The 19141-nt window shown below is 38.4% G+C and overlaps 1 protein-coding gene across 4 annotated transcripts in view; it reads left to right on the top strand.

The window, feature by feature from the left end:
- LOC115224317 (LIM domain kinase 2) overlaps positions 1 to 19141 on the top strand; it is a 248799-nt gene that overhangs the window by 182012 nt on the left and 47646 nt on the right. Inside the window, exon 1 of one of the 4 annotated variants that reach the window (XM_029795169.2) lies at positions 14466 to 14731. The exons of the other annotated variants lie outside the window; for them this stretch is intronic. The gene's annotated coding sequence lies outside the window, so the exon portion shown is untranslated. Of the gene's footprint in view, positions 1 to 14465; positions 14732 to 19141 lie in introns of those variants that run through there. 4 annotated transcript variants of the gene reach the window in all.

Here is a 19141-nt window from a genome sequence, read left to right as displayed (position 1 = left end):
GTCATTATACTGTGGCCATGCTGGGGCACCACCTTGAAGAAATTTTAGTTGAATGAATGAATTGAACCCAGTATTTTTTTTTTAGCCTAGTACTTATCCTATCAGTCTCTTTTGCCGAACTGCTCAGCTACAGGGATGTAAACATACCAACACCAGTTGTCAAGGGGTGGGGTTGAGAACACAAACAAAGACTCACTCGCAAATATACGATGGGCTTCTTTCAGTTTCCATCTGCCAAATCCACTCACAAGGCTTCTGCTGGCCTGGGGCTAACAAAGAAGACACTTGCCCAAGGTGCCATGCTGCCATGATTTGAACAGGTTTTCTGGGATTGGGTTTTGTGGTAGGGGTCCTATCCTGTTCCTAGCCCTTTTAGTTTGACTCCTATGACATGTAGTGTGTGTGTGTGTGTGTGTGTGAGTGTGCATTTCTGTTCAGCTGTGTATGAGTGTTTGCATATATGTATATATGTGTGACCGTTTGTGTGTGTATGTTTGCATGTGTGTATGTGTGAGTGTGTGTGTGTAGTTGCATATATGTATGTATGTGCACATTTGTGTTTGAATGTGTGTCAATGTTTGCACATATGTATATATATATCTGAGTGTATGTTGGTGTATGTTAGCGTGTGTATGTGTGTTTGCATGCGTTTGCGGTTTCATATACATGTGTGTGTGTGTGTTTACATGTTTGTATATACTTTTCAAGTATGTATATGCTTGCATATATGTGTGGGAATATGTGTTGTCTATGTTTACATATATGTATGGTTGCATGTATGCATGTAGTTGTGTGTGCATATATGTATGTGTGTATGTATGTGCATTTACATATGTCTGTACACATGTATGTTTGTATGTAATTATGTGTGCATATATATTTGTATGTATGTATGTATATGTATGTACACATGTATGTTTGTATGTAATTATGTGTGCATATATATTTGTATGTATATGTATGTACACATGTGTGTTTGTATGTAATTAAGTATGCATATATATTTGTATGTATATGTATGTATGTATGTACACATGTATGTTTGTATGTAATTATGTGTGCATGTATATTTGTATGTATGTATGTATGTATGTATATGTATGTACACATGTATGTTTGCATGCATGTATGCAAGTGCGTAACATTTGTGTTAAAAAAAACACCATCCCATCCTTCATCTTGCAAAGATGCTGAGGAAGTGCACTTCCGTTTCCTGTTTCTCAAAGACACTTAATGTTCTGTCTGGCATGTTTGTGGAACTGTAGAAGATGTCCTTTAAATTGCATCTGCATCAAGTCTATAAAATGCACGTCTCACCCTACATTGCATCAGACTGACGCAACACAACACGCTCACATAAACTTAATGCATGGTGTTTCGCTTACCAAACTTCCAACGTTGCTCTCCGACAACCTTGTCAATCATGACATCTGGTTTTCCTGTTTAACTTGCTTACCTTCCTGTCTGACTTTCCAAAGAAAACTCTGAAAACAAAATAAAGAAATGAAAACAAAATGAAAGCCTGAAAGAAACTTTCATTGGCATCGCTGTGTGGTAAGAAGTCTGCTTTCAAACCATATGGTTTTCGGTTCAGTCCTACTGTGTGGTGCATTGAGGGTATCCAGCTGTAGAAACCCTGCCAAATCAAATTGGGGACTGGTGCAGCCTCCCGGCCTACTTGTCAAACAGTCCAACCAATGCCAGCATGAAAAACACACATATGATAATGATGATATATATGTGATGGGTTTCTTTCAGTTTCCATCTACCAAATCCCCCCCACACACACACACTCACAAAGCTTTAGTCACCTCCAAGGCTATAGTAGAAGCACATGACCAGGATGCCATGCAGTGGGACTGAACCCAGGATCATGTGGATGGGAAGCAAGCTTCTTACCACTCAGCCACACCTGCACCCACTTACTTAAATACCAAACAACCATCACTAACTACTGAATAAATTTTATTTCCGACAGTGGCTCATTAAGAAATGAAGCCCACCAAGTTGTTGCATATCTTTTGGCAGGCCTCACAAACAAATCTGTCTACTTCCGCTTTAGTATGCAGAAAGTGCCGGTGGCATATAAGAGAACTTTCCGTTTCGCAACCGTTGCCAGCACCACCCCGTTTCGTGTCCATTGCCAGCCTCGCCTGGCCCTCGTGCCGGTGGCACATAAAAAGCACCATCCGTTCGTGGCCGTTTGCCAGCTCTGTCTGGCACCAGTGCGGGTGGCACGTAAAGAGCACCCACTACACTCACGGAGTGGTTGGCGTTAGGAAGGGCATCCAGCCGTAGAAACACTGCCAGATTTGACTGGGCCTGATGAAGCCTTCTGGCTTCACAGACCCCAGTAGAACCGACCAACCCATGCTAGCATGGAAAACGGACGCTAAACGATGATGATGAAATATATATATATATATATATGGAGGCAGTGGTCTCCTTTTAGCTTTACAAACTTTTCCATATGCAATGCATGTTGTGCAGTCTTTTGTCATGAACATAGTGTAATCAACGTTCTGGCTGATCTGATATATGATGTGTATGTGTGTGTCTTATTCTTTTATTAGTTTAAGTCATTTGACTGTGGCCATGCTGGAGCAAATCAACCCCAGGACTTATTCTTTATAAGCCTAGTACTTCTTCTATCGGTCTCTCTTGACGAACCGCTAGGTGACGGGGATGGAAACACACCAGCATCAGTTGTCAAGCGATGTTGGGGGGAACAAACATATACATACACACACACACACACACACACACATATATATATATATATATACATATATACGGCAGGCTTCTTTCAGTTTCCTTCTGCCAAATCCACTCACAAGGCTTTGGTCGGCCTGAGGCTATAGCAGAAGACACTTGCCCAAGGTGCTGCACAGTGGGACTGAACCCAGAACCATGTGGTTGGTAAGCAAGCTACTTACCACACAGCCACTCCTGCACTTACCATATATATATATATATATATATATATATAAAATGGTATATATTTATTTATATATATATATATATATATATATATATAAAATGGTATATATTTATTTATATATATATATATATATATATATAAAATGGTATATATTTATTTATATATATATATTATATATATATATATATGTGCAATTTGTATATAAGCTATTTATATATTATTTGCAGATGTTTGTTATGTATGTATGTATGTATATCTATCATCATCATCAACTTTAATGTCCATCTTCCGTGCATGCATGGGTAGGACATACACACACACACAAATATATATATATATATATAAATATAAATGTTTGTCTGTATATATATGTAAGTGTATATGTATGTGCATATATATATATGTATATACTTATATTTATGTATATGCATGTGTGTGCGTGTCTTGTACTGTAATTGATCTTCTAGGTGCTCTGGTCCAAGATGGATTGATTCCATTCTTCCTCATTATAGGATTTTATTGCCATACAAATTAGTCCATCCTACGAACAGAAATAATACAAATAAAAAAAAAAAAAAAAAGGAATTATTCCTTCAGTCTTGATTATCAATTTTCCCTTTATTTTATTTTCCTGAATGCTGTCTTCCCCCTTCAATCACGAAGAACATCGCTCAGTAATTTACCAGAGCTTTATGCAGAATTTATATATATATATATATATATATTTGTGTTGTATTCCTGTCAGCAGCTGATCCTGGTTGCTTGGTTACCAATACGTCCCAAGTTTGTTTCTTGACTGATTTTTAAAGGCCAAATTATGTTTTCCACTGCATCGTAGCTATAGATACATATTACCATACCATATGATGCGATATCCCATATATATTGAAAACATGTATCTATTATCGAGATGCTGTGGTGTCACATGCATGGTGTAATGCTACATTTCTATCAATTTTTTTTTACAGCGTTTTTGCTTTGTTTTTTGCTTGTTTTGTTTGGGTTTCTTTCTTTTTTTTCCTTCAATATTATGCTGTACTGGAGACTTAATCTATAGATTTTAGCCGATGCTGTATATGTAGATAGTTGTAAACACTTTCCTGACTTCATATACGTGCAGGCATCGCTGTGCAGTAAGAGGTTTACTGCTCTATCTCATGGCCACCGGTTCAGTCCCACTGCGTGGCATGTTGGGCAAATGTCTTCTACTATAGCCTTAGGACAGCCAAAGCCATGTAGGTGGATTTGGTAGACAGAAACTGAAGGAAGTCTGCCTCACACACAAGTATGATATATATATATATATATATATTATATATATATATATATTATTTACTATCCACAAGGGGCTAAACACAGAGGGGACAAACAAGGACAGACAAACGGATTAAGTCAATTACATCAACCCCAGTGCGTAACTGGTACATAATTTATCGACCCCGAAAGGATGAAAGGCATAGTCGACCTCGACAGAATTTGAACTCAGAACGCAATGGCAGACGAAATACGGCTACGCATTTCGCCTGGCATGCTAACATTTCTACCAGCTCGCCTTATATATATATATATTGGCACAGTTGTGGCTGTGTGGTAAGAAGTTTGCTTCCCTACCATATGGTCCCAGGTTCAGTCCCACTCTGGCACCTTGGGCACATGTTTTCTACTATGGCCTCAGATTGACCAAAGCCTTGTGAGTGGATTTGGTAGGCAGAAACTGAAAGAAACTGTGTGCGTGTGTGTGTGTGTGTGCGTCTGTGCCTGTGCTTGTTGCCCACCACTGCTTGACAACCCGTGATGGTGTGTTTATGTCCCCATCACTTAGTAGTTCGGCAGAATGAGACTGATAGAATAAGTATTAGACTTACAAAGTATAAGTCCTGGGGTTGATTTGTTAGACTGAAGGCAGTGCTTGTGTTAGCCCCTTGTGGATAGTAAAGAAATAATATATATATATATATCATCATCATCATCATCATCATTTAGCGTCCGTTTTCCATGCTAGCATGGGTTGGACGGTTCAACTGGGGTCTGGGGAGCCCGAAGGCTGCACCAGGCCAGTCAGATCTGGCAGTGTTTCTACAGCTGGATGCCCTTCCTAACGCCAACCACTCCGAGAGTGTAGTGGGTGATTTTATGTGCCACCGACACAGGTGCCAGACGAGGCGGCGAACGGCCACGCTCGGATGGTGTTTTTATGTGCCACCGACACAGGTGCCAGACGAGGCTGGCAGACGGCCACTCGGATGGTGGTTTGTTTTTATGTGCCACCGACACAGGTGCCAGATGAGGCTGGCGGATGGCCACGATCGGATGGTGTTTGTTACGTCCCCAAAGCACGGAGGCCAGTCTATGCGGTACTGGCTACAGCCACGTTCGGATGATTTTCTTGTGTGCCACCGGCAATGGTACCACAAAGATACAAATTCCATTGATGTTCATCTATTTTGATTTGTTTTGATTTGATTTTCACTTGCCTCAACAGGTCTTCACAAGTGTCAGGTCTTCACAAGTATATATATATATATATATATACACATACTTGTGTGTGAAGCAGGCTTCCTTCAGTTTCTGTCTACCAAATCCACTTACATGGCTTTGGCTGGCCTAAGACTATAGTGGAAGACACTTGCCCAAGTAAAATAATAAATTTAGTGTTGTTAAATGCTTTTAGGCTTCAGTAGTTCATCCAAGGAAGGCTCCTTGAAAGACAATAGAGTGTTTAAAAAAACACAGCTTACTTCAAAGACATGCAAAATGAATTGCTCCCAGAAGTGAAGAAGAATGACAGATGTCAGTATTTCTCAGTTATTTCTGCTCAATGCATTTGTCATAATGCATCCAAACAATTTGAGTTGAAGAAACGGAACAATAAAAGAATTATATCCTGCAATCAACTGACACTTTTTGTCCAATTCCTGGCAAAATCTATCAAATTCATCCGTGTCTCCAATTGCGACTTCATAACAGAATCCGTACCAGAATTCAAAATTATATTCATGAATCCATCGCAAATAGATGCAACTTCTTTTATTTTTAAACCATTTTTTTCCCCTTCTTATGAAATCCTTTCCTTCAAACACTCATACATCAAAACTGCCGAGAGTTATCATCACATCTATCTGTGTGGTGTGTGTGTGTAATATTAGGTTGTCCCAAAAGTTCGTAAACACTTGCGAAAATTGAATTTTTACTCGCCAAGTACTAACAAAAACAACAAAAATTATTCCTCAAAATAAAGACCATTATTTTCCAAGACTTTCTACGAACTTTTGGGACAACCTTATAGTTGTAAGAATTCAATGGCTTATTTGTTTAGGTAATTATTATTGGTAACTCTAACTGCTGTACTTTGAACAGTGTTTGTTCAGTCAAATTGAACTCAATGATAATGATGATGTGAGTGTGTGTATATACATGAATATATTATATAAGCATGCATGTGTGTGTGTGTGTATATATATATATATATATATATATATATATATATATATATATATATACACAAACTCACACATGCACGCATACATAATGCTGTTTTTGCATGTGTTCTAGTAGCCTTGTGTACTAATTACCCTCTGCTGGTTCATGGATATAAATAATACCACTTAATCTTCTTATTAGATATATCTCTTTCTCTCCATCTGTATCCTCCCTCCTTCCTGTTCTCTCTCTCTCTCTCTCTCTCTTTCAATAGACCAAGGCCTCTTGTAAGCTTCAGTGCTCTTGCGGCCGGCCTCGCTTGACCCCCTTTCAAAACAATTACTAATGTAAGAACTGAAGTGGATGGACATGGTCAGCGAGAACACCAAGAAGTGACTTAGTCCAAAGTTCTAAAGTAATGATCATGATGATAATACTTATACTTTAAATAATGGTTTCAAATTTTGGCACAAGGCCAGCAATTGGAGGGGGGGGGTTAAATTGATTACAATGACCCTGGAAGGATGAATGGTAAAGTTGACCTCAGCGGAATTTGAACTCAAAAGGTAAAGATGGGCAAAATGCCACTAAGCGTTCTGCCCAGTGTGCAAACAATTCTGCCAGCTTGCCACCTTATAAAATCTGTCCAATGTGAGGAATGAACCCATGACCCTGAGATTAAGAGTCTTGCGCTATAATAATAATAATAACAATATCTATTATAATAGTTCTCTTGTGTTTTTCTCCATTACAACATGACGAAAGGCAAAAGTCCACCATGGCAGAATTTGAACCCAGAACATAAAGACAAACAAAATGACCCCTAAGCATTTTGCCTGGCCTGCTAGTGATTGTAACAGCTTGTCACCTTCAACAAATATAATAATAATAATTTATTCTTTAATTGGCCACAATTATGTGTAAAGGACAACACAAGATGATGCAAAGGGTTTTCACATATGTGTAAACTTTAAATAACAAAAAGGTAACAAGTAAAACTCCCAATAGGGGGAGGCACTTTAAAGGTTACTTGTGGAAAACCCCACAAAAGCCATGGGTGCCTGATCAGCAGCGCAAGAGCCCTTTTATTCTTTTTACAGGTATATTCTCAGAATTGGTCCATTCACATGGGCCATTTTTGCAACATTCACCCACCTTTCAACAGATTTGCTAGAAGACAACACTTGCCTCTCCACTCTCACTTAGCTTTTCAAGTGAAACTTGGAAAAGTTGATGAAGGTTTGGCCAAAGAGGAAAGTGTCTAATTGTAGCTCTTTCAAACGAGTCCACCACACTACCTCTTTTGCTACAGCCACCAGACAAATAAAAATTGCCTGCCCCTCCCAGTTAAAGGAGGCCAGCAGGACAATCTTCATCATCATCATCATTGTTTAACGTCCGTTTTCCATGCCAGCATGGTTCGGACGGTTTGACCGGGGTCTGGGAAGCCAGGAGGCTGCACCAGGCTCCAGTCTGATCTGGCAGTGTTTCTACAGCTGGATGCCCTTCCTAACGCCAACCACTCTGTGAGTGTAGTGGGTGCTTTTTATGTACCACCGGCACCAGGGCCAGAGGAGTCTGGCATAATAATAATAAAATAGTTAAAAGAAACATTGTTATCCACAATCTCCCTCAGATCACACTCTACAGTTGGGACAGTCAGGATTGGAGTGCTTTTACTTATATATCTGCTTTATCAGAGCTGACAACCTAGAGCTAGATAAACAACAAGTTAATGATTGTACTGGAATTTCAATATGTTGTGTGATTTGAATGATATTTGGCTGGTATATCTAGCAGGTAGGGCTACCATAAAGTGGTTTCTCTGTTTCACTTGTGGACTGGAGCTTTTTTTTTTTTTGAGTGCGTCAGTGGGTGACTCTGCACCAGTCAGGTGGAAACCCTGTTTTCCTTTCATCATTGTTAGATCAATAAAATAAAAAAATCATTCCACTATCAAAGTTCAATTCAATTGACTATAATCCCCACTTCTCACCCCACACCCCACCTCTTTATTTACATATCTCCACATCCAGTAAAAATCAATAGTTTTCGTTTAACCCCAGGTCAGCACTGGTCAAGCAGATATACATGATACTTGATCATCTCATTCTTTCTGCCGAACTGGCAGAACTGTTAGCACACCAGGTAAAATGCTTAGCAGCATTTCATCTGTCTTTATATACTCTGAGTTCAAATTCCACTGAGATCAACTTTGTGTTTCATCCTTTTGGGGTTGATAAAATAACGACCAGTTGAATACTAAGGACAATGTAATCGACTTACTCCCTCCCATGAAATTGCTGGCCTTGTGCCAAAATTTGAAATCAGTATCTATATTGTTCTGTATGCCCTTCAGCTCCAGTTCAGTCCTGATTGATTAGAGTTATAATGAAAAGCCCTCCAGACTCGACCTCACCATCGTTGTGTTTGTTTTTTTCTTTTCCAGTTGTGGACAGGTTAAGAATTCATAGCATCCAATGGGTCCTTCCTGTTTTTTGTTTATTTCTTAACACAATAGGCTATGTTTTACGTATGATGTGGCTACTGTTTCTAAAAACATAAGAGACCACATGGAGATTCCTACCTATGTGTATGTCCTTTTATCTTTTTAAGATTTTTGGGTTTGATTAGAGGGAGATTTAGCTGCTATTTTTCCAGCAGGCGCCTTGTTGGTTTGATAATCAATTTGTCTGCTTGTTATAGAAGTACAGCTCAATATATATATATATATATATATTATATATATATATGTGTGTGTGTGTGTGTGTGTGTGTGGTTTAAGCAACTTGTTGCAAAAAACCCTTATTATTATAATTATATAAATTTTTACCGAATATGGTCCTTTTCCATACCGAAATACTACGAGGTGAAATTTATTGATTTTATTAAATTAATTATATTTCACCCTATATCTGTGTATATATATATATATATATATATTCTATGTACCTCATTCCCTTTAAAAATTGATATGGCTTTTTGTCAAAGCCAGCCAGCAGAATTGGTAAGGTGCCAAACCCAAACAGCATGCCTTTGTGATATTTAATCAGGTTTCGTTTTTATATTCCAATTTCAAATTCCACTGGGGTTCGACTTTGGCTCTCATCTTTCTGGGATCAATAGAAAGGAGTTCCAGTAAATTAACAGATTCTGCTTAGTCAGACAACTACAACCCTTTTTTTTTTTTTTTTGAATTTATAGTTGTGTGCCCGCATTTGCATAAATTATTATTATGAGCATAACACTTTATCTCGTGCTGCTTTGCGATCGCTTCAACATCTGATGCATTGTATGCACTATGCGCCCTGTAAAGGCAATGGCGATTTGATGGAGAGAGCAGGCTAATGTACAGCATATAGATTTGGTCACTATAGACAAATTATTTACTCTCTTTTACTTGTTTCAGTCATTTGACTGCGGTCATACTGGAGCACTGCCTTTTAGTCGAACAAATCGACCCCAGGACTTATTCTTTGGGAGCCTAGTACTTTTTCTATCAGTCTCTTTTGCCGAACCGCTAAGTTATGGGAATGTAAACACACCAGCATCAGTTGTCAAGCGATGTTGGGGGGAGGGGCAAACACAGACACACAAACATATACACATGCATATGTTTGTGTGTCTGTGTTTGCCCCCCCACCATTGCTTGACAACCGATGGTGGTGTGTTTACATCCCCGTAACTTAGCAGTTCGGCAAAAGAGACTGATAGAAAAAGTACTAGGCTCCCAAAGAATAAGTCCTGGGATGAAGCCTTCTGGCTTCACAGACCCCAGTAGAACCGTCCAACCCATGCTAGCATGGAAAACGGACGCTAAACGATGATGATGATGATGATGATGATATATATATATATATATATATATATATATATATACATACATATATACGACGGGCTTCTTTCAGTTTCCGTCTACCAAATCCACTCACAAGGCTTTGGTCGTCCTGAGGCTATAGTAGAAGACACTTGCCCAAGGTGCCACGCAGTGGGACTGACCCCGGAACCGTGTGGTTGGTAAGCAAGCTACTTACCACACAGCCATTCCAGCAAAAAGCTGAACACTCATATCTTGTACATTATTTATATTTGGCAGATATTTGCCCTCATCCTGTTTGTTGTTAACACAACATTTCGGCTGATATGCCCTCCAGCCTTCTTCGGGTGTCTTGGGGAAATTTAAAACCTGGGTTCTCATTCCTGAGGTATTTTACGATGTTATTATTATTGTTATTATTAGTGTTCAGGTCACTGCTTGGAATCGAACTCGGAATCATGGGGTTAGTAGCCCGCACTCTTACCATTAATAATAATGATGATAATAATAATAATAATTAATTCTTTTTATTGGCCACAAGGGCTGACACACATGATTAGTAAACATAAAGGAACAAAACAGGACGAAAGGTTACAAAGGGTTTTGTCCGCTTTTGAAAAAATTCGAGTAAAAACTGTTTAACAACGAAAGATTGTAACAATGAAAATCTCCGAATAGGGGGAGGCGCTTCGAAAGGTTCCTGGTGGAAAAAACTCCATAAAAGCCAACGGGAGCCTGGTCAAAAGGGAACGGTTTCAAATTTTGGCACAGGGGCAACCATTTTGGGGAAAGGGATGAGTCGATTACATTGACCCCAGTGTTCAACTGGTCCTTATTTTATCAAACCTGAAAGGATGAAAGACAAAGTCAACCTCGGTGGAATTTGAACTCAGAATGTAGCAACAGTCAAAATACTGCTAAGCGTTTTGACCAGCTCACCACCTTTGACCCCTTCATTATTGTATTTATTTTGAAATACTTTGTTTTTCTCTCAATTATTTTAAATATAACAAAGAATTTAATAAGATAACCTAGTTATCGTTAAGCTAGTGTTAGGAGCATTAATTGTGACTAAGGTTTGGTGGGAAATTTTAATTCAGGGCTTATGAAAAACAAGAGATTTGTACTACAGAACCAGAGCTGGCTTCAATCGGGTTGGTAATGAAAGGAATAATAATAAATAATAATAATCCTTTCTACTGGAGACACAAGGCCTCGAATTTCTAGGGAGGAGACTAGTTGATTACACCAACCCCAATGTTTCACTGGTACTTAATTTATCAGCCCCAAAAAGATGAAAGGCAAAGTCAACCTTGGCAGAATTTGAACTCAGAATGTGAAGACAACAAAATACCGCTAGACATTTTTGCCTGGCTTGCTAACAATTCTGCCAGCTTGCTGCCTTAAATGGTAATAATAACAATAATGATGATGATGGTGGTGATGATAATGATAATTTGAATGATAGTAACAAAAGAACTATTATTAATTATTATAAATTATTATTATTTTAGTGCTGCCAAAATCTTCAGAGAATTATAATGCATGTGTGTGAGTAGGAATGAGTGTGTAGGCAGGGGTTCTTCAGAAGTTCTTAAAAAGTAAAAATTACTGCGTAGAAGTGGAAAAGACTTTTGAAGTCCAACTACTTTATATGCAGATGGGGTGACTCAAAGATCCCATTAGCACTTTGGTAGAAATTTATATATAAATATCATTTAATATTGGAGGGAATTTTATATCTCTTTGTGTGGTATATGTGCATATCTATCTATCTATCTATCTATCCACACACACACACACACATTTCTGTCTATCTAATTTACCTGTCTATCTAATCTATCTATCTATCTATCTATCTATCTATCTATCTATCTATCTATCTATCTATCTATCTATCTATCTGTGTCTGTCTTTCTGTCTATCTGCCGATCCAATCTATCTATCTATCGATCTATCTGTTGGTCTATCAATCTATTGATCTATCTATCTATCTATCGATCTATCTGTCTGTCTATCTATCGATCTCTCTGTCAGTCTATCTATCCAATCTATCTATCTGTCTGTCTATCTATCTGGCTATCGATCTATCTGTTGGTCTATCGATCTATCGGTCTGTCTATCTATCTCTATCTAGTTTTCTCTTTTTTATTATTTTGTTTATATATTTTTTTATATTATATTTTTAATTTATGTTATGTGTTTGAAAATTAGCCAAAATATGTTGGGCAAAGGACCAGAATTTTGATGGCAACAACTCCAGTGGCTTTTGTCTCTTTCGTAGTCTGTGTTAATAACTTTGCATATGACTGTGTTGTCTGTACATGCATAGAGTGAGTCCGGGTACATAATGTGTATGTTTGTATATACATGCTTCTGTGTGTGTATGGCTGAGCTTATAAGAGGCTGTATCTATATGAACATACATTCTGTGTTCAAATTTCACTGATGTCAACTATGCCTCTCATTCTTTCAGGGTCAATAAAATAAGCATCATTTAAGCACTTGGGCAGATGTAATTGATTTACCCTCTCCCCTGAAATTTCTGGCCTTGTGCTAAAATTTGAAACCATTATTATTATTATTATTGAGTGAGAGAGCAGTACATGCCATCAAAGTGATACTGGGGTAAAATATACGAAGCCCAGTATACCCATCATGATAACCCGTCTGATAAGGGTACACCAGGCACATGCATCACAACCATGTGTGCGCGACATGGTGATCTCATATCAAGATAAACAGCGCATGACCTTGCAGATGGGGCCCAGTTAGAATTTTCTTCTGGTCGAGTGGCCCATCCTGCTCAAAAGGTCCCCGAATAAGGGTTGTTTAAGGATGTTGAACGAAACACCCATGTTTCCAGAGGTGAATTATTCAAATCCCAAAGAATCCCTCTCAACACATGGCTATGATGCTCTCCAACTTATTATTACTATTATTATTATTATTATTAAGGTGGTGGGCTGGCAGAATCATTAGCACGCTGAACAAAATGATTATTGGTACTTCGCTTCTCCCTACTTTTTGAGTTCAAATTTTGTCGAGGTCAACTTTGCCTTTCATGCTTTTGGGATCGATAAATTAAGTACCAATGAAATACTGGGGTTGACTAGTAATCGACTAGTCCCCTCCCCCAAAATTTCAGGTCTTGTGCCTATAGTAGAAAGGATTATTATTATTATTATTATTATTATTATTATTATTATATTATTGTTGTTGTTGTTGTAATAAGGCACTACAGTCTGAGTTCAAATTCTGCCGAGGTTGACTTTACCTTTCATCCTTTCGGAGTCGATAAACTAAGTACTAGTTGAGTACTGGGGTTGATGTATTTGGCCATCCCCCTTCCCCCAAATTTCAGACTTTGTGCCTATAATAAAAAGGAGCTGGCAGAATTGTTAGCTCAATGGGCAGAATTGTTAGCAGTATTTTGTCTGTTGGTACATTCTGAGTTCAAATTCTGCTGAGGTTCACTTTGCCTTTCAAATTTTCGGGGTCGATAAAATAAGTACCAGTTGTGTACTAATCAACTGTCCCCCTTCCCCCAAATTTCAGGCCTTGTACCTATAGTAGAAAGGATTATTATTATTATTATTATTATTATTATTGTTGTTGTAATAAGGCACTACAGTCTGAGTTCAAATTCTGCCGAGGTTGACTTTACCTTTCATCCTTTCGGAGTCGATAAACTAAGTACTAGTTGAGTACTGGGGTTGATGTATTTGGCCATCCCCCTTCCCCCAAATTTCAGACTTTGTGCCTATAATAAAAAGGAGCTGGCAGAATTGTTAGCTCACTGGGCAGAATTGTTAGCAGTATTTTGTCTGTTGGTACATTCTGAGTTCAAATTCTGCTGAGGTTCACTTTGCCTTTCAAATTTTCGGGGTCGATAAAATAAGTACCAGTTGTGTACTAATCAATGGAGTGCATTTTATTCAATATATATATGTGGGGGGGGGGGAGAGAGAGATAGTGAGTGGAATGGTGGTGGTAGGTGGATGGGAGGGGGGCTATTTAAAATTTTTCCAATAAGATCGAAGCAAAGCTGCCTTTGAACAGCCTCGTCCTTGGCACGCTTGCAGTAGAGTGCACTTAACACCTGCCTCCTTAAATACATATATTGCTGTTGGGATTAATCAGAGAAGATCTTTCTCTTCCGCTAACCCCCTCCCCTTCTTCCTTCCCTCTCTCTCTCTCTCGGTCGCTTGATCTTTCCCCTCTACCACTCACCCATTTGCTCTCTTCTCTCTCTCTCTCTCCCCTCCTAATTTCATTCAGGTTGATTTCGTGTCGTCTCAACTGATTTCTGTCTTGTCAATCAGGCAACCAAGTCTATTGTTTCTTCTGCCTCCCGTCGGTGTAAACCGTTTCACTTCATAGGTTAAAAAAATCGTTGAATTTTGAATTAACACCTACACAAACAGAGGACGAAAGCAATTACTGCTCAGGATCTTTTTTTAATATATTTCAATTAATATCAAAACTTAATTAACGCCTATACATACACACGTTCTGAAACATTCTCCCTAGCAAGTTAATTACTAGTGGTGGTGAGTCTATTTATTTTGTTTTCTTTTTCTCTTTTCGTCCCACACTGTGGGATATATATCTATTTTTATATCTCATATTCTGCATTATTTAATGTCTTTTTTTTTTTTGTATAATTAATTATACAATCAAAAACATTCAGGCATTAACTGAAAAATTGTTCAATATTCCTAGCTTTTGGGTAAAAGAAAATACAGGAGAACCAGTTAATTATGATTTTATTCAACATGTTCCCCTCTCACTTTCACACTCATTGTAGCAGTCCTTCAGTCATTTTAAGCCCTTTCTAATCCTCGGAAGGTGGTCCTGTAACCGGGCCTTTCGCGACACTTTTAAAGCCAGGAACTTTTAAGTAATCACTCGTGTGTGTATATATGTGTGTGTGTGTGTATATATATATATATATATATATATATTATTAAATTAGATAGATATATATATATATATATATATATATATATATATATTTATGTAAAAAAATAAAAGTTTTTTACGGAAATCGACGGAAATCTGAGCTACGACATGCGAAACTTCGCCATATATATATATATGGAAAAGGTTGCGTGGCGTACGATCATATAATAATATAAATAATATATAAATATATGCCCAGCATGGCCACAGCTCGTGAGCTGAAACTAGATAAAAAAAAAAAAAAATATGTACATACATATATGTACATACCTACGTATATATTTGTTTTCGTTTCTCATTGTCTTCAACGTTTTTTTATGTCCTGTACCCTTATATGCATGTATATATACATATATATATGCATGTATATATACATGTATATATACATATATGCATGTATATATATACATATATGCATGTATATATACATATATGCATGTATATATACATATATGCATATATATATACATATATGCATATGCTTCCATTTCCTGAGCGCCTATTAATAATAATACTGTAATTGTTCCATTGTTGTTGTTTTTTGTTCCCCGTTTGGATTAAATATATATATATATATATAATATATATATATATATATACGCATGCACACACAAAACTGTCCGACGAACGTGAACCTCTGAATAACAGTTTTGCGATAATTTTGCAGCTTTGATGCCGTAATATTCCCTAACAAGAATCATATTGACAAGTACTTCGAAGTTTCGGCCGACAATGCTCTTCACATGATGTAGTCTCCGTTTACTGTCATTACTATTCTTGTTAAAGAATAATAAATTTGCATTCTGCAAAAGTATCGAATAATCCTTCAGCTTAACGTAAAATTGTTTTTATTATAACTTAACGTGAAATCAAGCGTTAAAACACGCACGTAGAGCGGTGCTCCGCATCCGATATGTTGCGGCACACTTGTGTGTCACGAGACGATGCTAATTGTGCCGCAGTGTCACCTGGATATAATTTTTTTCCCCTATATTTCTAGTTCAGGTGTGCCGCCGAATTTTGAAAAGAATCGGTAAAATTACACGATTTTCACTAATAAAAAAAAAAACTCGGATTTTTTGCGTGGAATCAAGTGCCCTGACCTCCTAATATGCTGCAAATCCCATATTTTGGTTCGGAATTGGTCCGGAAGGAGGGGGGGCGTTCCACAAGTGAAAAAAAGGTTGTGGGGCACTGGTGTAGAATATCACATTTTAGAACGAAACACGTTGATAGTGACTTCGAAATTTCCCCAATGCTCAGCTTCGCCGAGACCGGGAAGTCGCTGTTAACCCTTAGCTTGTAAAAATTAATCCTAGTTCATTTTAACAAATTTTCTGTCTACCTACCTGAATTCGTGTATATGTGTCATCTAATATATATTTAAATTATTGTCCGTTTATACAACTGTTTACCTATCTGTACATCTGTCTCTCAGTCTCTTTTATTCTGTTATTTGCTCCAGCCATTTGACTGCGGCCATGCTGGAGCACCGCCTTTAGTCGAGCAAATCGACCCCAGGACTTATTCTTTGTAAGCCTTAGTTAGTACTTATTCTGGCGAAAGTAAAGAATACGGGCACCTGGTGTTTAAGGTTAGGGTTTTTGTTGCGCCGAAAACGGGTGGTGTACGTAGTCTTAATTTCTGCCCTTATTCTATCATGCTCTTTTGCTGAACTGCTAAGTTACGGGGACGTAAACACACCAGCATCGGTTGTCAAGCGATGTTGGGGTGGCAGACACACGTTTATATTCTTACCTGCTTGTCTCCTGTATCTACCAAAAGCCGTCTGTCTATATCTACCTGTATATGATTGTATCTCTCTCTTCCTTCCTACCTATCTGTCTTTATACATTTACCCATCAATATTTGTATCTATCTTTTTATGTCTTATTTACATTTGACGGATATTTGCCCTCATCCTGTTTGTTGTTAACACAACATTTCGGCTGATATACCCTCCAGCCTTCTTCAGGTGTCTTGGGGAAATTTCAAACCTGGCTTCTCATTCCTTAGGTATTTTTCGATGTTATTATTATCATCATTATTATTATTGTTATTGTTCAGGTCACTTGTGTGTGGATTTGGTAGGCGGAAACTGAAAGAGACCCATCATGGGTGCATGCATGTGTGTATACATATATATAGCTCTAACCACTGAACTATATCTCATTGGTTAGAGCAGTGCTTTTCAACCTTTTTGCTGGAGCGGAACCCCAAGAAAACATTTCACTGGCTCGAGGAACCCCTGTGCAATAATTTAATTGTCTTATGCACACATATCTGCACAAGAGAATTAAAAATTACTGTCGATTCTAGCATTTTTGTAACTTCTTGCGGAACCCCTGCACTGTACTGGCGGAACCCTGGTTGAAAACCACTGGGTTAGAGTATCGGGGTCATAACCATGAGGTAGTGAGTTCAATTCCCAGACCAGGCTGTGTGATGTGTTCTTGAGCAGCTCAACTTTATTTCAGTTCATCAAGCTGTAGAAATGAGTTGTGATGACAGTGGTGCCAATCCATATCTGCCCTTCTGCCTTTCTCTAGGATAATAGTGGTGGGGTGGAGAGGGAATGCTGGTATGTATGGGCAACTCTTTTACGTGTTTCAGTCATTTGACTGTGGCCATGCTGGAGCACCGCCTTTAGTCGAGCAAATCGACCCCAGGACTTATTCTTCGTAAGCCTAGTACTTATCCTATCGGTCTCTTTTTGCCGAACCGCTAAGTTACAGGGACATAAACACACCAGCATCATTTGTCAAGCGATGTTGGGGGGGTGACAAACACAGACACACAAACATATACACACACATACATACATATATATATATATAATATATATATTATATATATATATATATATACACACACACGATGGGCTTCTTTCAGTTTCCGTCTACCAAATCCACTCACAAGACTCTGGTCGGCCCGAGGTTATAGTAGAAAACACTTGCCTAAGGTTCTATGCAGTGGGACTGAACCCGGAACCATGTGGTTAGTAAGCAAGCTACTTACCACACAGCCACTTCTTCCTATTGGTCTTCCATAAACAAACTTACCCAGACTTGTGCCTCAGAGGAGGAACTTCCTAGGTGCAATCCTATGGTCATGCTTGACTGAAGAGGGTCTTTACCTACTTTTGCTATATATATATGAAACAAGTAAAAAAAACAACAATAATAATAATTAGAAAATAAAAGATTAAAACTATGATGTTGATAATGGCTTTTCAACAGTTGCTTTAAAATATTATTCCACACCCTCTTTTTCCTCTTCTAACCAGAGTCGTTGTGTCCAGAGTCAGAGACAATTAAGGGGCAGCTGGAGTCGGAGTCGGTAAAATAGACCACAGTTACATAGAGGAGTTGGAGGTGCCAATAGTAGAGGAATCGGTCAAAGTTTTTTGTTTCGATTCCACAGCCCTGCCTCTAACTATTAAAAACATGTCAAAACAGTTGTTCAAATCTTCACTGTGGGCAACTTTGCCTTTCATCCTTTCAGTGTTGATGAAATAAGTACCAGTTGAGCACTGGGGTCGATGTAAGTAACTATCCCTCTCCCCCAAATTTCAAGCCTTGTGCTTATTGTAGAGAGGATTATTGTTGTTAATATTATCATTATTATTATTATTGACATCCAGCTGTAGAAACACTGCCAGATCAGACTGGAGCCTGGCGCAGTCTCCTGGCTTCCCAGATCCCGGTCGAACCGTCCAACCCATGCTAGCATGGAAAACGGACGTTAAACGATGATGATGATGATTGAGTGAGAGAGAGCAGTGCATGACATCAAAGTGACACTGGAGTAAAATATATGAAGCCCAGTAAACCCATCTGATAAGGGTACACTAGACACATGCATCACAAATGTAGGTGCTCTACATGGTGATCTCATATCAAGGTAAACAGCACATGACCTTCCAAGTGGGACCCTGTTAGAATTTTCTTCAGGTCAAGTAGCCCATCCCACTCAAATGATCCCTGAATAAGGGTTGT

This window comes from Octopus sinensis, linkage group LG25, assembly GCF_006345805.1.
Source record: "Octopus sinensis linkage group LG25, ASM634580v1, whole genome shotgun sequence".
In the NCBI taxonomy this organism is placed as follows: Eukaryota; Metazoa; Mollusca; class Cephalopoda; order Octopoda; family Octopodidae; genus Octopus; species Octopus sinensis.
The sequence above is the reverse complement of the archived record's forward strand: the minus strand, read 5'-3'. Positions and strand labels throughout refer to the sequence as shown.